Source organism: Xyrauchen texanus, chromosome 40, assembly GCF_025860055.1.
Source record: "Xyrauchen texanus isolate HMW12.3.18 chromosome 40, RBS_HiC_50CHRs, whole genome shotgun sequence".
Classification (NCBI taxonomy): domain Eukaryota; kingdom Metazoa; phylum Chordata; class Actinopteri; order Cypriniformes; family Catostomidae; genus Xyrauchen; species Xyrauchen texanus.
The window spans coordinates 24228730-24241231 of NC_068315.1; positions in this window are offsets into that span (position 1 = coordinate 24228730).

Genomic DNA, 12502 nt, shown 5'->3' on the forward strand with positions numbered 1-12502 from the left:
AAAGGTCTTTTTAGTGTTCAAAGTTTTTATAACTGTGACTTTAGTTGCTTCCCGTCTGTAAGATGTTAGTGTCTTAACAACCGTTCCACAGGTGCATGTTCATTAATTGTTTATAGTTCATTGAACAAGCATGGAAAATATTGTTTAAACCCTTTACAATAAAGATCTATAAAGTTATTTGGATTTTTACAAAATTATCTTTAATATACTGTGTCCTGAAAAAGAGACATTTCTTTTTTTTGCTGAGTTTATATTCTATATATATGATTTGTGTGTGATTTATGTGAGTGGTGTGATTTATTTGTGCACTCAAATCAGCATTTATCTGCCACAAGAACAATAATATTAATTAAAGTTACAGTATTAAACCTGATCAGTTAAATGTACTCTAAATTACACTTTTAATAAAACTAGAAACTCAATGAACATAAGATTTAGAGCTAATGTATAGCTTAATTTATGTGGACCGTCCAAATGTGCCAGTTCACTGAAATCAAATGGACTTCTGATGCGACATATGAGAGAAGACAGTTCAGAAGGGTTGATTATTGACTCAGCAACAGAGCCACGTGTGACACTGAAAAACATCAATGTAGCATTTTGTCAAGCAATGCTACTTCTGATTGAAAAAAGTTGCTTGTTACTGGAAAAGCTACTGAACATTGTTAAGTTATAGCTTCACTGCTTTTAATAAGTTTCTTCCCAACACAGATGATAACAAGCTCTTTCTCTCAGAGACAGTTGAATTCTGTCTCCGACTGCGATGTCAGTTTGATTGACAGCTGAAAAGGTAATTCGGGTATAAGTGACTATTCCTTCTTGTGTGTGGATTTCTTCACGTATATACAAAGACGTGATGTGGCTTATAATGGCTACATTTGAATGACTGGATCGTGAATCAGATGGTCAAAAGTTCTGCAAGTGTTTAACTGGTGTAAAATATTCACAATGGCACATTAGAAGTTACATTGCTAGTGGAACATTAAGCTAATACCAGTATGCTCTCCAGAGTGCTGTATCTGTTTTCCATTGATTTTTGAGGATGGGGACAAAAAAGGCTACATAACTGATAAAAAAAAAAGAAGAAAAGGTTTATATGTATCAGGTTAATCTCTTAAATCTCTTAAATAGGAACCTACTTAAAATGTTGGAAAGTATTACTGAGTGAAAGCTATAGAAGAGGTCAAATTGACCTTTTCCTTCTGTCAGGACAGTGACCCCGTTTACACCTGGAATTAAGATGTGTTTTTGGTGTTCCGATCACATGTGATCAGTGCTAAATACAGGTCTGAACAGGGTCTAAAATGTTTTGTGATCTGATAAAAAAAAAAAACACACATACTGTCAAAAACACATACGACCCACATCGCATTTGATGTGTAAACATGAAACCATCCTGTATGCGTCCCGGCAGCAGTGAAGCACTCTCCTCACCTGTCAATCAACTGCTGCTCTAAAACAAGAGTTTAAACTTTGTCTTGCTTGAAATGTTGTCCTTTGATTCAATTTTAGATACATCTGGGAGAACCAGTGCACCATTTTGTTTTTTTTACGCTTCTTTGTTTTGTCTGACTTTGTTGTGCTTTAATGTCATGCAGTCAGTGTTGGGGACTATCGGTATACATCTAACGGGAATACGTATTTAAAATATAAGTAAATGTATTCCACTACAGTTACAATTTAAATCATTAGTCATTTAGAATACAGTTACATTTAAAAAGTATATTGATTACTGAAGAGATTATTTAGCATTTTATTGTAATTTGTTTCATTTAATATTTAGTACTTTCAGATGGAAAACATTTATGCATATAAATTATGTGATCCAAAGTGCATTTGAACAGCGGTGAAACACTTTCTTATGATGTGTTACATTCATACGAGCAGACAGAGAAGTACGTTTAAAGTAAGTTTCAGCTTTAAGCTAAATTAAAATGCTATTTCTAGCCATTTTACATAAACATGTTACCAGGATCTGTCATATTTTTCTATCAAGAAAATTCACGTTGGATCAAATATTTCTTTTTTCTAGTCAGACCTTTGATATTAGGGCAAAATCTTATTTCTTGATAATACTTTTTTTTATTGTTTTCCTGTAAAAATATGAAAAAATCTTTAAAACAAGATCAATTTGATATATCTTGTTTTAGAAACAACACTGCATAAGATATTTAGGTTTTTCTGAGAATGTATTTTTAACATGTTTATTTTGTCTTACTGTACTGGCAGAGTTTTTATAGTCAAAACAAGTGAAAAAATCAACCAGTGCTGAAGAAGTAATCCAAAGTATTTAGAATACGTTACTGACCTTGAGTAATCCAATGGAATATGTTACAAATTACATTTTACAGCATGTGTTCTGTAATCTGTAGTGGAATACAGTTGGTAGGGTTACAGATAAAAGTAACCCTACCAACCCTGCATGCAGTAACAGGCTGACATAGTGATTGATGTATGTCGTCATGAAACAGAGTTCCTCCCCTTCAAATCTGATCACAAGTGGTCACAGGAGACACATTTAGCGACAAGGTGTAAACAGCACTGTGTCTCACCTGACCACATGTGAACGTATTAATGATAACACTTTAGGTTGTGTTCATTTAGTTAGCACAAAAGTTAACATCAACTAATGTTGAACAATACTTTTACATAGTATTTATTAATATTAATGTAAATTTCCACATACACTGTTCTAATACATTTTTGCACTTATAGATTTGTATACTGTATGTTAATTAAAGAAGTAACATTGCACAAAAGAACATATAAAAATCAACATTAATCATTAGTAAATTCTGTAAAAAACTGAATGTTCATTGTTAGCATAATGTTAATGAATACAGACTGTTTAGAATTTTAAATAAGTATTGTATTATGTTCTGAGGACATGTAGATGATGTGAGTGATGATCATAATTGTGTGATACAGTAAAGACAAAATAGAATAAAATTACATTTGTGTTAAGAACATACTAGTGTTTATCTCTCAAACCAAATGCAGGTAAAATTGAGGTACACATTTTGTCCCCCATCTCAAGAATCATTGTGAGTCTCATTTTTCGCTGCACATTTAGAATAGGTTTTCACCGTGACATTGGGAAAGTTGTCGGTGTGGGTGTTTAACGTCTTCATGGAGGAGAACTGCACCTTGACTGAATGCACCTAATCACATCCTCCCTAATCAGTACAGTTACATCCATCCACCCCCATCACACTTCAATCAAATCTGCCAGCGTGTGAGACCAGCTGTGTATGAAAGCTGAAAATGTCCCCCTTCACAGGCAGTACACGGGGATAGGAAGGCAACAAAAATGTGCTCAAAAGGAGTAAGGAGTTTTTTCCAATGTGTGACTCTATTTCTACCAAGACATTAGTATTATAGACACTAAATATTGGCTAGGTCATCTGCACACTTAAGTTTAATCTAGAGCATTGGACATGAGGTTTTGGTGGCTTGGAAGTCTGTCCGAAACCTGTTTCCTTAGGTACTTTCATACATAAAATGCTACCTGTTTAGTTGTTGACTGAGTGGGAAGCAAGTCAGCTACCTTAGATTTCAGACACATCCAATGTCAGGTAGTTAGATAACCCCCATAGTGCCATAGAGTGATTCTGGGTGTCCTTAGCTAGCCCAGTGTGCACCTGCTGCTGTTTAGGTGATTGGGCGGACAGGTAAGTGAATTGGATGAATCAGATTCCCACAAACTGCACGCATTTGATGGAATAGTTGAGTTGTTGGAGTAGAAAAGGAAAGGGCTTTGTGTGTGTGTGTGTGTGTGTGTGTGTTTGTTTGTGTGTGTGTGTGTGTGTGTGTACAGTATGCTCGCTTGTAATTGGTTGTTTGGAGAGATTGTGTGGGAAAAAATGTATTAGATGTCATGAGATGGTACACTTGCTTGTAATTGGTTGTTTGGAGAGATTGTGTGGGAAAAAATATATTAGATGTCATGAGATGGAAACATGGTGGTGGTTATAAGTGTGACCATAACTTGGGGCATGGGTTAAATTGCTCCAGCCCCACCAGTTTCTATCAATTATCATGGATGCTCAGTGTGTGGTTTTGGAAAGGCTGGCCAGTAGAGGTTGCTGTTTCATCTGCATTCTCCTCTGTGATTTTGCTTTAGTAACGTGGATGCTGTTTTCTGTGACTCGAACCCTGTAATATATAATTAGTTGACCTTACTTACTAGAAAAAGCATGGAAACTGATTGCCTTATAAAAATAAAAAAAAGTAAACATACTTGTATGGCTCAAGTTAATTGAACTTAATATTTTAAGTAACGTTAACTCGTTACAAGTCAACTTAACTCATCTGTGATTAAAGTATCACTGTTTTTATTTGAATATTTAAATTTAGTTATATCACATATTATACATTATAAGTGAAATGATGACATGGATCTTGGTTAGCCATATGCCATATTGGATTCTACTCAGTACTTTTTCTTAGTGCACATTAATCTGCCCTATTTTGAAGTAAAATTGAGAAACGAAGTATGGGTATATTATGGGTATTCCACAAAGCCACAATTTTGTACTTTAAAATTTTGAGTTAGTTGTACTCCAAGCCAAGGTATTAAAGAACATATTTGACTTATGAATCAGAAATGTGACATCTCAAGTACTGATTACTTAGGGCCACTTAAATGTTTTTATTAATGAAAACTTTAGGGTTGAGAGTGTAATGGTAACTTAATTAAAACTAGTAAGAACAGTAAAAGTTTTTTTTTTTTTTTTTTTTTTTACAATTCACACTTTGGATGGTTCAGCCTGATATATCTGTGAACAAACATCAAGAATCTTGAAAAATACTGACTCTGTATCAGTTTTCTTTAATAATTAAACACTAAAATATAGTCTTGGGCAAATGTCCTGAAACTTTTAAATAGTGATGGGTTGTTTATTCAGAATGCCAGTTCAATATCTGCAATATCTGACAAGTTGGAAAACAAAATGATTACATATTGAAAATAACAGATACATATATATATTTTTTTTATGTAATGTACGAGATCCTTGCAGTGGCAAGGATGGACACCAAGGCCAACTGTTACATTAGGATGTGTCTGGGCTTGCCGTGTTGTCTTTCAGACACAGCATTGTTTGGAAGAAATGCCATTACAACTGCCATCACCCTGGGTTACAAGCAGGAGAAGACCAGGCTGTTCTTAAATCTAAGGGAATCAACAGATCAGTCATGTGAGGGCTTGTCAAGCCCAGGTCCGAACAGGCTGCAAATGGAAGGCAGAAGAGTTTGTAAACAGGGTGGTTTCAAGACTGAAGCAACAAGAAATTGTTGGAAGAACCAGAAGAAGATGGCTCCCAAACTGTGGTCAGCAGCCGAAAGAAAGCGATGGTAGTGACAGAAGTAACTAAGATGGAAGAATAAGGGTATGAGATTCAAGCAGTCAGCCAACAGCATCAAGGGGCACTGGACAGTATGAGAATATGCATCTAATAGAGGTTTTGGATGGGCTGACCTGTGGAAGGTTTATTAATAAGATCCACCTATGACACTTTTCCAAGCCATGGAAATGTGTCTCTGTGGTATGGAAAAAAGGACAATTGTCCACTCTGTGAGGCCCCAAGAGCAAATCTGCAGCACATGGTTTATGGGTGCAAGATCACCTTGACAGGTGGCTGCATTTACATTTACATTTACATTTATGCATTTGGCAGACACTTTCATCCAAAGCGACTTACAGAGCCCTTATTACAGGGACAATCCCCCCGGAGCAACCTGGAGTTAAGTGCCTTGCTCAAGGACACAATGGTGGTGGCTGTGGTGATCGAACCGACAACCTTCTGCTTAACAGTTATGCGCTTTAGCCCACTACTACTGATCACCACTGGTGGCTGATCACCACTGGTGGTGGTGATCAGGTTCTGGGAAAGCTGGCAGAGATTCTTGAGGTGTGTAAAATAATTTGATAAGATTGATCTGCCGTTACCTCATTGAGGCCAGATATAGTGTTATGGTTGGGATCAGCTAAGAAATGTATAATGATTGAACATACTGTTCCATGGAAAAAGGGACTAGAGGCAGCCTATGAGAGGAAGAAGCTAAAATATGTTGATCTGGCCATCGAGTGCACGGAAAATGGATGGAGGGCTGCCACTTACCCTGTGGAGGTCGGGTGTCAAGGGTTTATTGGAACATCAATAGAGCAGATGTCTCTGAAGGAAATAGCAGAAGAAGCAGATAAAGGGAGCTTCTGGCTATGGTTAAGATGGAAGGATAAAAATTGGGGTGTGCAGAAGTGAGAAAGTAGGAATAGGGAATAACAATTGTGATATATGGTGAGGTAACATGTAGAAGAGGAAAGGGGTGGGGAGAAATTATTTCTGCTGACCCACTCAGTCCTTATCCTGGGGTATCTGGAGAGGGATTGAGTGGGGGAGCGAAACCAAGCCAAGCTAGCCATTGGAGGGGCATCTGACGCAGTCTCGCGGCTCGCCCCTCACATCGCTCTCCTATTTAATCTGTTGGAGGATTGATTTAAGAATAGGCACTGGATGGGTGGTAGGAAGAGATATATAGCTTGTGTTTTTTTTAACAGAGGAGAGGCCTTGGACGTAGGATAGGTCTGCTCATGGGGGTGGAGTGTACTGAACATTGATTGTATGGTTTGTCTCGACGAGAAAGAAGGAAAGTCTTGATGGGAAAGCAAAAACGAAAGGCAATCAAAAGGATCTGGTATCCAGCTGCGAAATGATGACAGGGAGACATCCCTGACTGCCACCCCACCACCAGGAGATGTTCCGGGATTAATGGGGCGAAACATCCATGATAGTTGGCTCCCGTCTGATGACCCCTTAGCTGGACAAATTAAGGCACAGACGGAGGTGCGGTAGGTAGCAATGCCCAGCAGGTTTAGACATTTACCTGCAGCCTTGAAGTTGCACTCACGCACTTGTCCGTATCCAGGACAAGCCTCAATCTCCTCACAGATTAAACGGCCTGGATCACCTGCTTGGAGTAGCACGGAGTGACCATCATGATTTGTGAATCTGAGGAACTTTTGGTCCTGTTCCTGAAGTTTTTGATTCTGGCTGATTGAATACGCTCTTTAAAAGGAAGATACTAGATGAGCACTCGACGGGATGAAAATTTTGATTTTTGTGAGGTTCGTGAACTACATCTGTTTAAACGAGATACAGTATCTGCATATTTGCAAACAGTATATAATACAAGTTTTATTGATTTTTGCTTTTTATTATTAGAAAAGAAAGTTAAAGGCGACAGGGAACTGCTGAGGAGACACTGTTAGAATACATGCTTCAGAGGTAAATAAATTAGCACCCCACAGGATGCTGGATCTGCTGAAGTTGTGTGAGGTTGGTTTATTACATCTGTTTAACCGAGATATGTGCATTATTTGCAGACAGTATATTTTAGCGGGGCGGTAAGGTAGGAGGATATGGGGGCAGCACCGGCCGAGGGGGGAGATAATGCGGCCGATGCTGCCATGGAAAACCAATAAGCTGATAAACTGACTATGCCACCCTGTAATTAACAGGGAAACACATTTATTTAAATCACCTATAAAGGGCACACAGGTTCGTTGTTTCAAAAAGAGGGCGAGAGACATGGACACCACAGTACAAAAATATTTTATTTTAACATTAGATGAGTCAGATGGGCACTGCACGCTCAATCTATCAAAAAGTGTATTAAAATTTATGAGCACAGAAATCAGCTGTGTGGTTTGTAAAAGGCTTCACACACACGCACAAATAAAACAACTTATAAACTTACTGACCACAGGGGGATGAGGCTTACCAGGAGCAGGAAGGCTAGCCAGGCGCAGCAATCCCCAGATAAATAGAAATAAGAAATGCATTGAGATGAGCTGAGACAAAAAAGTATATAAAAAAAGCTCATTAAAGCTTGGAGCTCTCTTAGAATAACAGGCTATATTACTCATACATGCATTCACACTTGGTTGATTGTTCCTCAGTGTTGCAGTGGTCACAAAACGCATAAGGACAGGAAGCACTCTTCTTTGTTATGGAGTTATTAAATTGACACATATACTCTTGTCTATCTCTTTACACCACTATATTCTGGAGGGGTAATTTATTGAAAAAATGACTTATGACTGATTGTCTTAGACAGGTGTAAGCTTCCTGCTGACAAGCAGAGTCACATGTAGCATATGCACAAAAAAAAAAAATGATGATAATGACATGTAGATGGCAAACAAAATTTGCATATTGTCAAGAACCAGTAAACAAGCCGTAATCAACAAAAAAGCCGGACACCCATGGAGACAGTTTGTGTGACATAAAATGTGGCCCGGTCTCCTCTGCTGTTGTGACCTTTAAATAATATGCATGAGTTTGAAGATATTATAAATGAAAAACACTGTTTTTTTATTTATTCAGGACATACTGCTATAGGTCGTTCAGAAGATATGCTGTAACTGCAGACAATATCATGCCTCTCTGTTTGCATGGCTTCACTGGATGCTTGATTAAGTTTTGTTATGACTCAGTATCCTCAGGCACTAGCAATATTGAGGCCGCAGTCGTATAGAAAGATTCATTGGCTGGGTTTGGGTTGATTCACATAAATTAATCTGTTTGATGAAGTAATGGGTCTTCTTAAACCTCTGCTAGGATGTATTTTGTGGGTTTAGTTTAAATAATGTTATTGACAAAAGGTTTTTATTATTATTATTATTATTATTATTATTATTATTATTATTATTATTATTATTATTGACCAGTTAGATACATTGACTTGATAAGCAAAACTGGCAAAAATTGGCAATAAAAAAAATAAGACTGAGATTAAATCAGACTTGCTTTCAGAGAAATTAGAAATTATGCATTCAGGTGTTTAATCTTGTTCTACGCACCCTCAAATGAACGTGTGAGCACTCTTAATTGAATATGAAAGCATAATAATACTTTATATTGGCAAAGTAGATTTTCTTGAATCCCAGCGAATAAATATGCCTACACAAAATCTCTGCATCAAAGCTAATAAACGTGTATTATTTTGCAAATCAGTGTCCTAATTTGCCGCGCGGCATTCTGCTTTCAACGTACACATCAGCATTTAATTGGTTATGACTTTCGCTCACACGTACCTAATTCAAAGCACAATTATAGCACTATAATTAATTCACCACCTGTTTGCACCTGATATCTACTGTGGTGTAAAGCGGCCCGTAACTGCTGGTCTAGGATCAGTTTCTGAAAGCCAAATCCAAACATTAACTGTTGGTGAAACTAAATCTAGATCAGTGGTTTGAATAACATCTTTCTTCCGACATTGCTTGCTGTATTCATGCGCAGTGAAAACTTAGAGGAACTATTAATGAATGTACATATATAAATAAATGAACAAAGGCAGTGTCTTTCTTGTCTTGGTAGAATTAAACATAAACAAGTTGTTTTGGTAGTATTAAACATGATTCTTCACTTTTTATAATGTTTTCACTTTATACAGAGCACCACCACTATTTTCAGAAGCACCCTCAGTGATTTTGATCTGGGACCAGGCCTGGTTTTTGTTAGTGAGTAAATAACATTTTTGACTGTTAAAATGTCCCAATGTCTGACAAATTCAAAAATCATCAGATAAAATGTATTAACATGACACATCAGCAACCCCTTTAGTTGATTCCACAAGTGTACAGAGTGACACCTTCTCAATGATGACAGCACTTCTTGTCCATGGAGGTTTAAACAAATCCCGGCTGCTTTCAAATTCCTAATCCGCAACTACAGCAGGTTTTATCCAGGCCCGGTTCCAGATTAAAATCACTGAAGGTGCATCTGAAAATAGCGTGGGTGCTCTGTATAAAATGGAGATGTATCGTAATTACACATTTTTTAATAGATTAAATCACGTTTAAATGCTACTAAAATAACGTAAAAAGTTGTTTTTTGGTGAGTTATTGCTTCATTTTTTTTTCACATGATCTGTCACTAAAAATGACAGAAAATACTGCGCCTGCGGATTAGGACATACTGATTTGTAAAATCATACACATTTATATGTTTTAATGCAGCATATTGTGTGTTCACAAAATGCATGGAATTTTGTGTGTTTGATTGGATTCAAGGAAATCTACTTGCCAATTTACGGTATTAGTCTTAAATATTCAATTGAGCAGGGGTGTGCAATTGTTTTGGTAAAGGGGTCACATCAGCTTTTAAGTAGAACATGGAAGAGAGAAGATAAAAAGTTCTGCATAATTGTATCTTTTATGCCAAGAAGTAGTAGTGCACTCATGCACTCAATGAATGATGCACAATTTTCTGAAGTGAATACAGACTGATCGGACCATACTGCTGTAGGAAATTTAGTAGTATAAATGTACATGGTACGGATTAAAGTGCCCACTTACCTCCACCATTATGTGTAGGAAATTTGGCTGTATAAATGTACACGGTATGGATTAAAGTGCCGCAATTCTCCACCGTTATATGTAGGAACAGTATTTTTAAGCTAGGAATTAAATTAAACTGTCCTTATTCTATATTATTATGTAAGAAAATTTATAATGGAATTAGTCACATTTGACAACCATTATAAATTAGATAAATGACAAATAACTCGATTATTTGTTGGAATAAAATTCTCCACCATTAAAATCATAATAATAACAATTTCTATTGTAAGGAATTGGCTTTAATAAGGGAAATGTGATTATTTCACTTATTGGAGTAATATTATTCTCATGGCTTATCGAAAATAATATTACACATATTTAGGTATAGCTTTGAAGCGAAATCTATGAAAAACAGGGATGATATTATTTATCAAAATAGATCAAAACAGTCAAATTATCCTTGAATACAGACAGACTTTATTGCTGTTCTAAACATTAACTAATCTAACACATACAACATGAAACAGGTTGGTTTGTAAAGTGAAATAAATGATCAATACAGTGAAAATGTATTTTATGGAGTCTGTTGACAATGCCTTATTTATTTGCCTCATTTATACTTCTTTGTGTCTACATCGATTTGCAATCGGATTACCCAAAATATTCAATTAATACACAAGTACTTTGAGCAAAAGCCTGGAGATGTACTTGCGTGTCATTGCGTTTCCTTGCATTGTGTTTACTTGTGTTGCTTGGTTCTTTGTCGTTTTAGAAAGTTTGTTCTGTCGATATTTTGGACTCTGTTATGATCGCGGATAGCTATTGTCTGGATGAAGCGTAACCTTCTGCAAGGAGTACTCACGACTCCCATTGCGTTTGTGAACCATAGAGCAGAGAGTGAGAGGCTTCCTCGAGACTTTGTGTGTCCTGAGTTTTCCTTGAACTCTACATGGCACAGAGGATCTGGAAGCAGCAAGAGGACTAAAGAGAGTAGACCAAGCGACGGTTCCAAGAGAGCGTTGCAAAAGAGAAGTTCAGCAGAAGAGAAGAGAGAGAGAGGACATTCTTCCTTGGGTAGGAAAGTTTTAATTAAAATTGGCCACACCCCAAAAGGGTCCTGAGACAATCAGAAGTGGCTTTTTCACATGGTTGACAGGTCTGTCCATTTCCAAAGCTGATTTACAGTCCTTTGTGGAGGATTCTTAAAAATTCCCGCTCAAAAATAGTGCATGTTTAATCATTATCTTTTATAGCTTGGCAACAGTACATGAGACATGACATTCATTGTCATCAACATTCTCCACGTAAACAAGCAAGCATTTACATACTAAATATGACATTTTATTTATGAATATTATACGTGTAAGTAACAAAACATGAAAATCCCTGGTTGCAAATCATACTGGTTAATTCATTGGTTTTACAACATGGATAATCATTACATGTTATGAGAAACCTGATTGTCGGGGTATAATATTCAGTTGAATAGATACCATTCTTAGTAGAATGAGATGAATCATACCTGATTAAAGATTATAATCATCAAGTTATCAGTTATAAGTGATTACAATCACTACACATATTTTAAAAGGTCCATCAGCTATAACCATTAATTTGTCAGTTATAACAGCAATCACAGGTCATGGAGTCATTTTCAGAGTTCTCTAGCAAGGCTAGGTATTGTGTACATTGTGGGTTTAAATAAATTCTGTACATTTTAGAGGTTTAACTGATCTGATGAGTCTAAGTGTTGCAAATTGGTTTATATCGGAGGACAAAACAGAATGTGTTCTTTGAGAGACAAACTTTGTCTTTCTTGGGAATTCCTGGGAGTGTGTTCTCTGTCTTTTATTGCTTGTGACCACTGCTCCCAGGGGCCTCTTTGCAGTGATGGTCTTAATAGCAGTTTAGGCGCCATGGATGAGTTTTTATGACTCTCTAATGGCTGTGTGGGGGATCTCTCTGATCTGTGGAATGTGTTGTTGTGTTCATTTGATGGCTTTGTACGTGGATAATCCTACACTGCAATGTCTTGCTGCTACTTTTTCATCATGTGTTAGTAATACTGAAAAAAGGCTGAGTATAATTATTAATTGTTTATTTTACCATACTTCAATGCAGTGGTAATTTAGTATTCAATTTAACACTCTACAT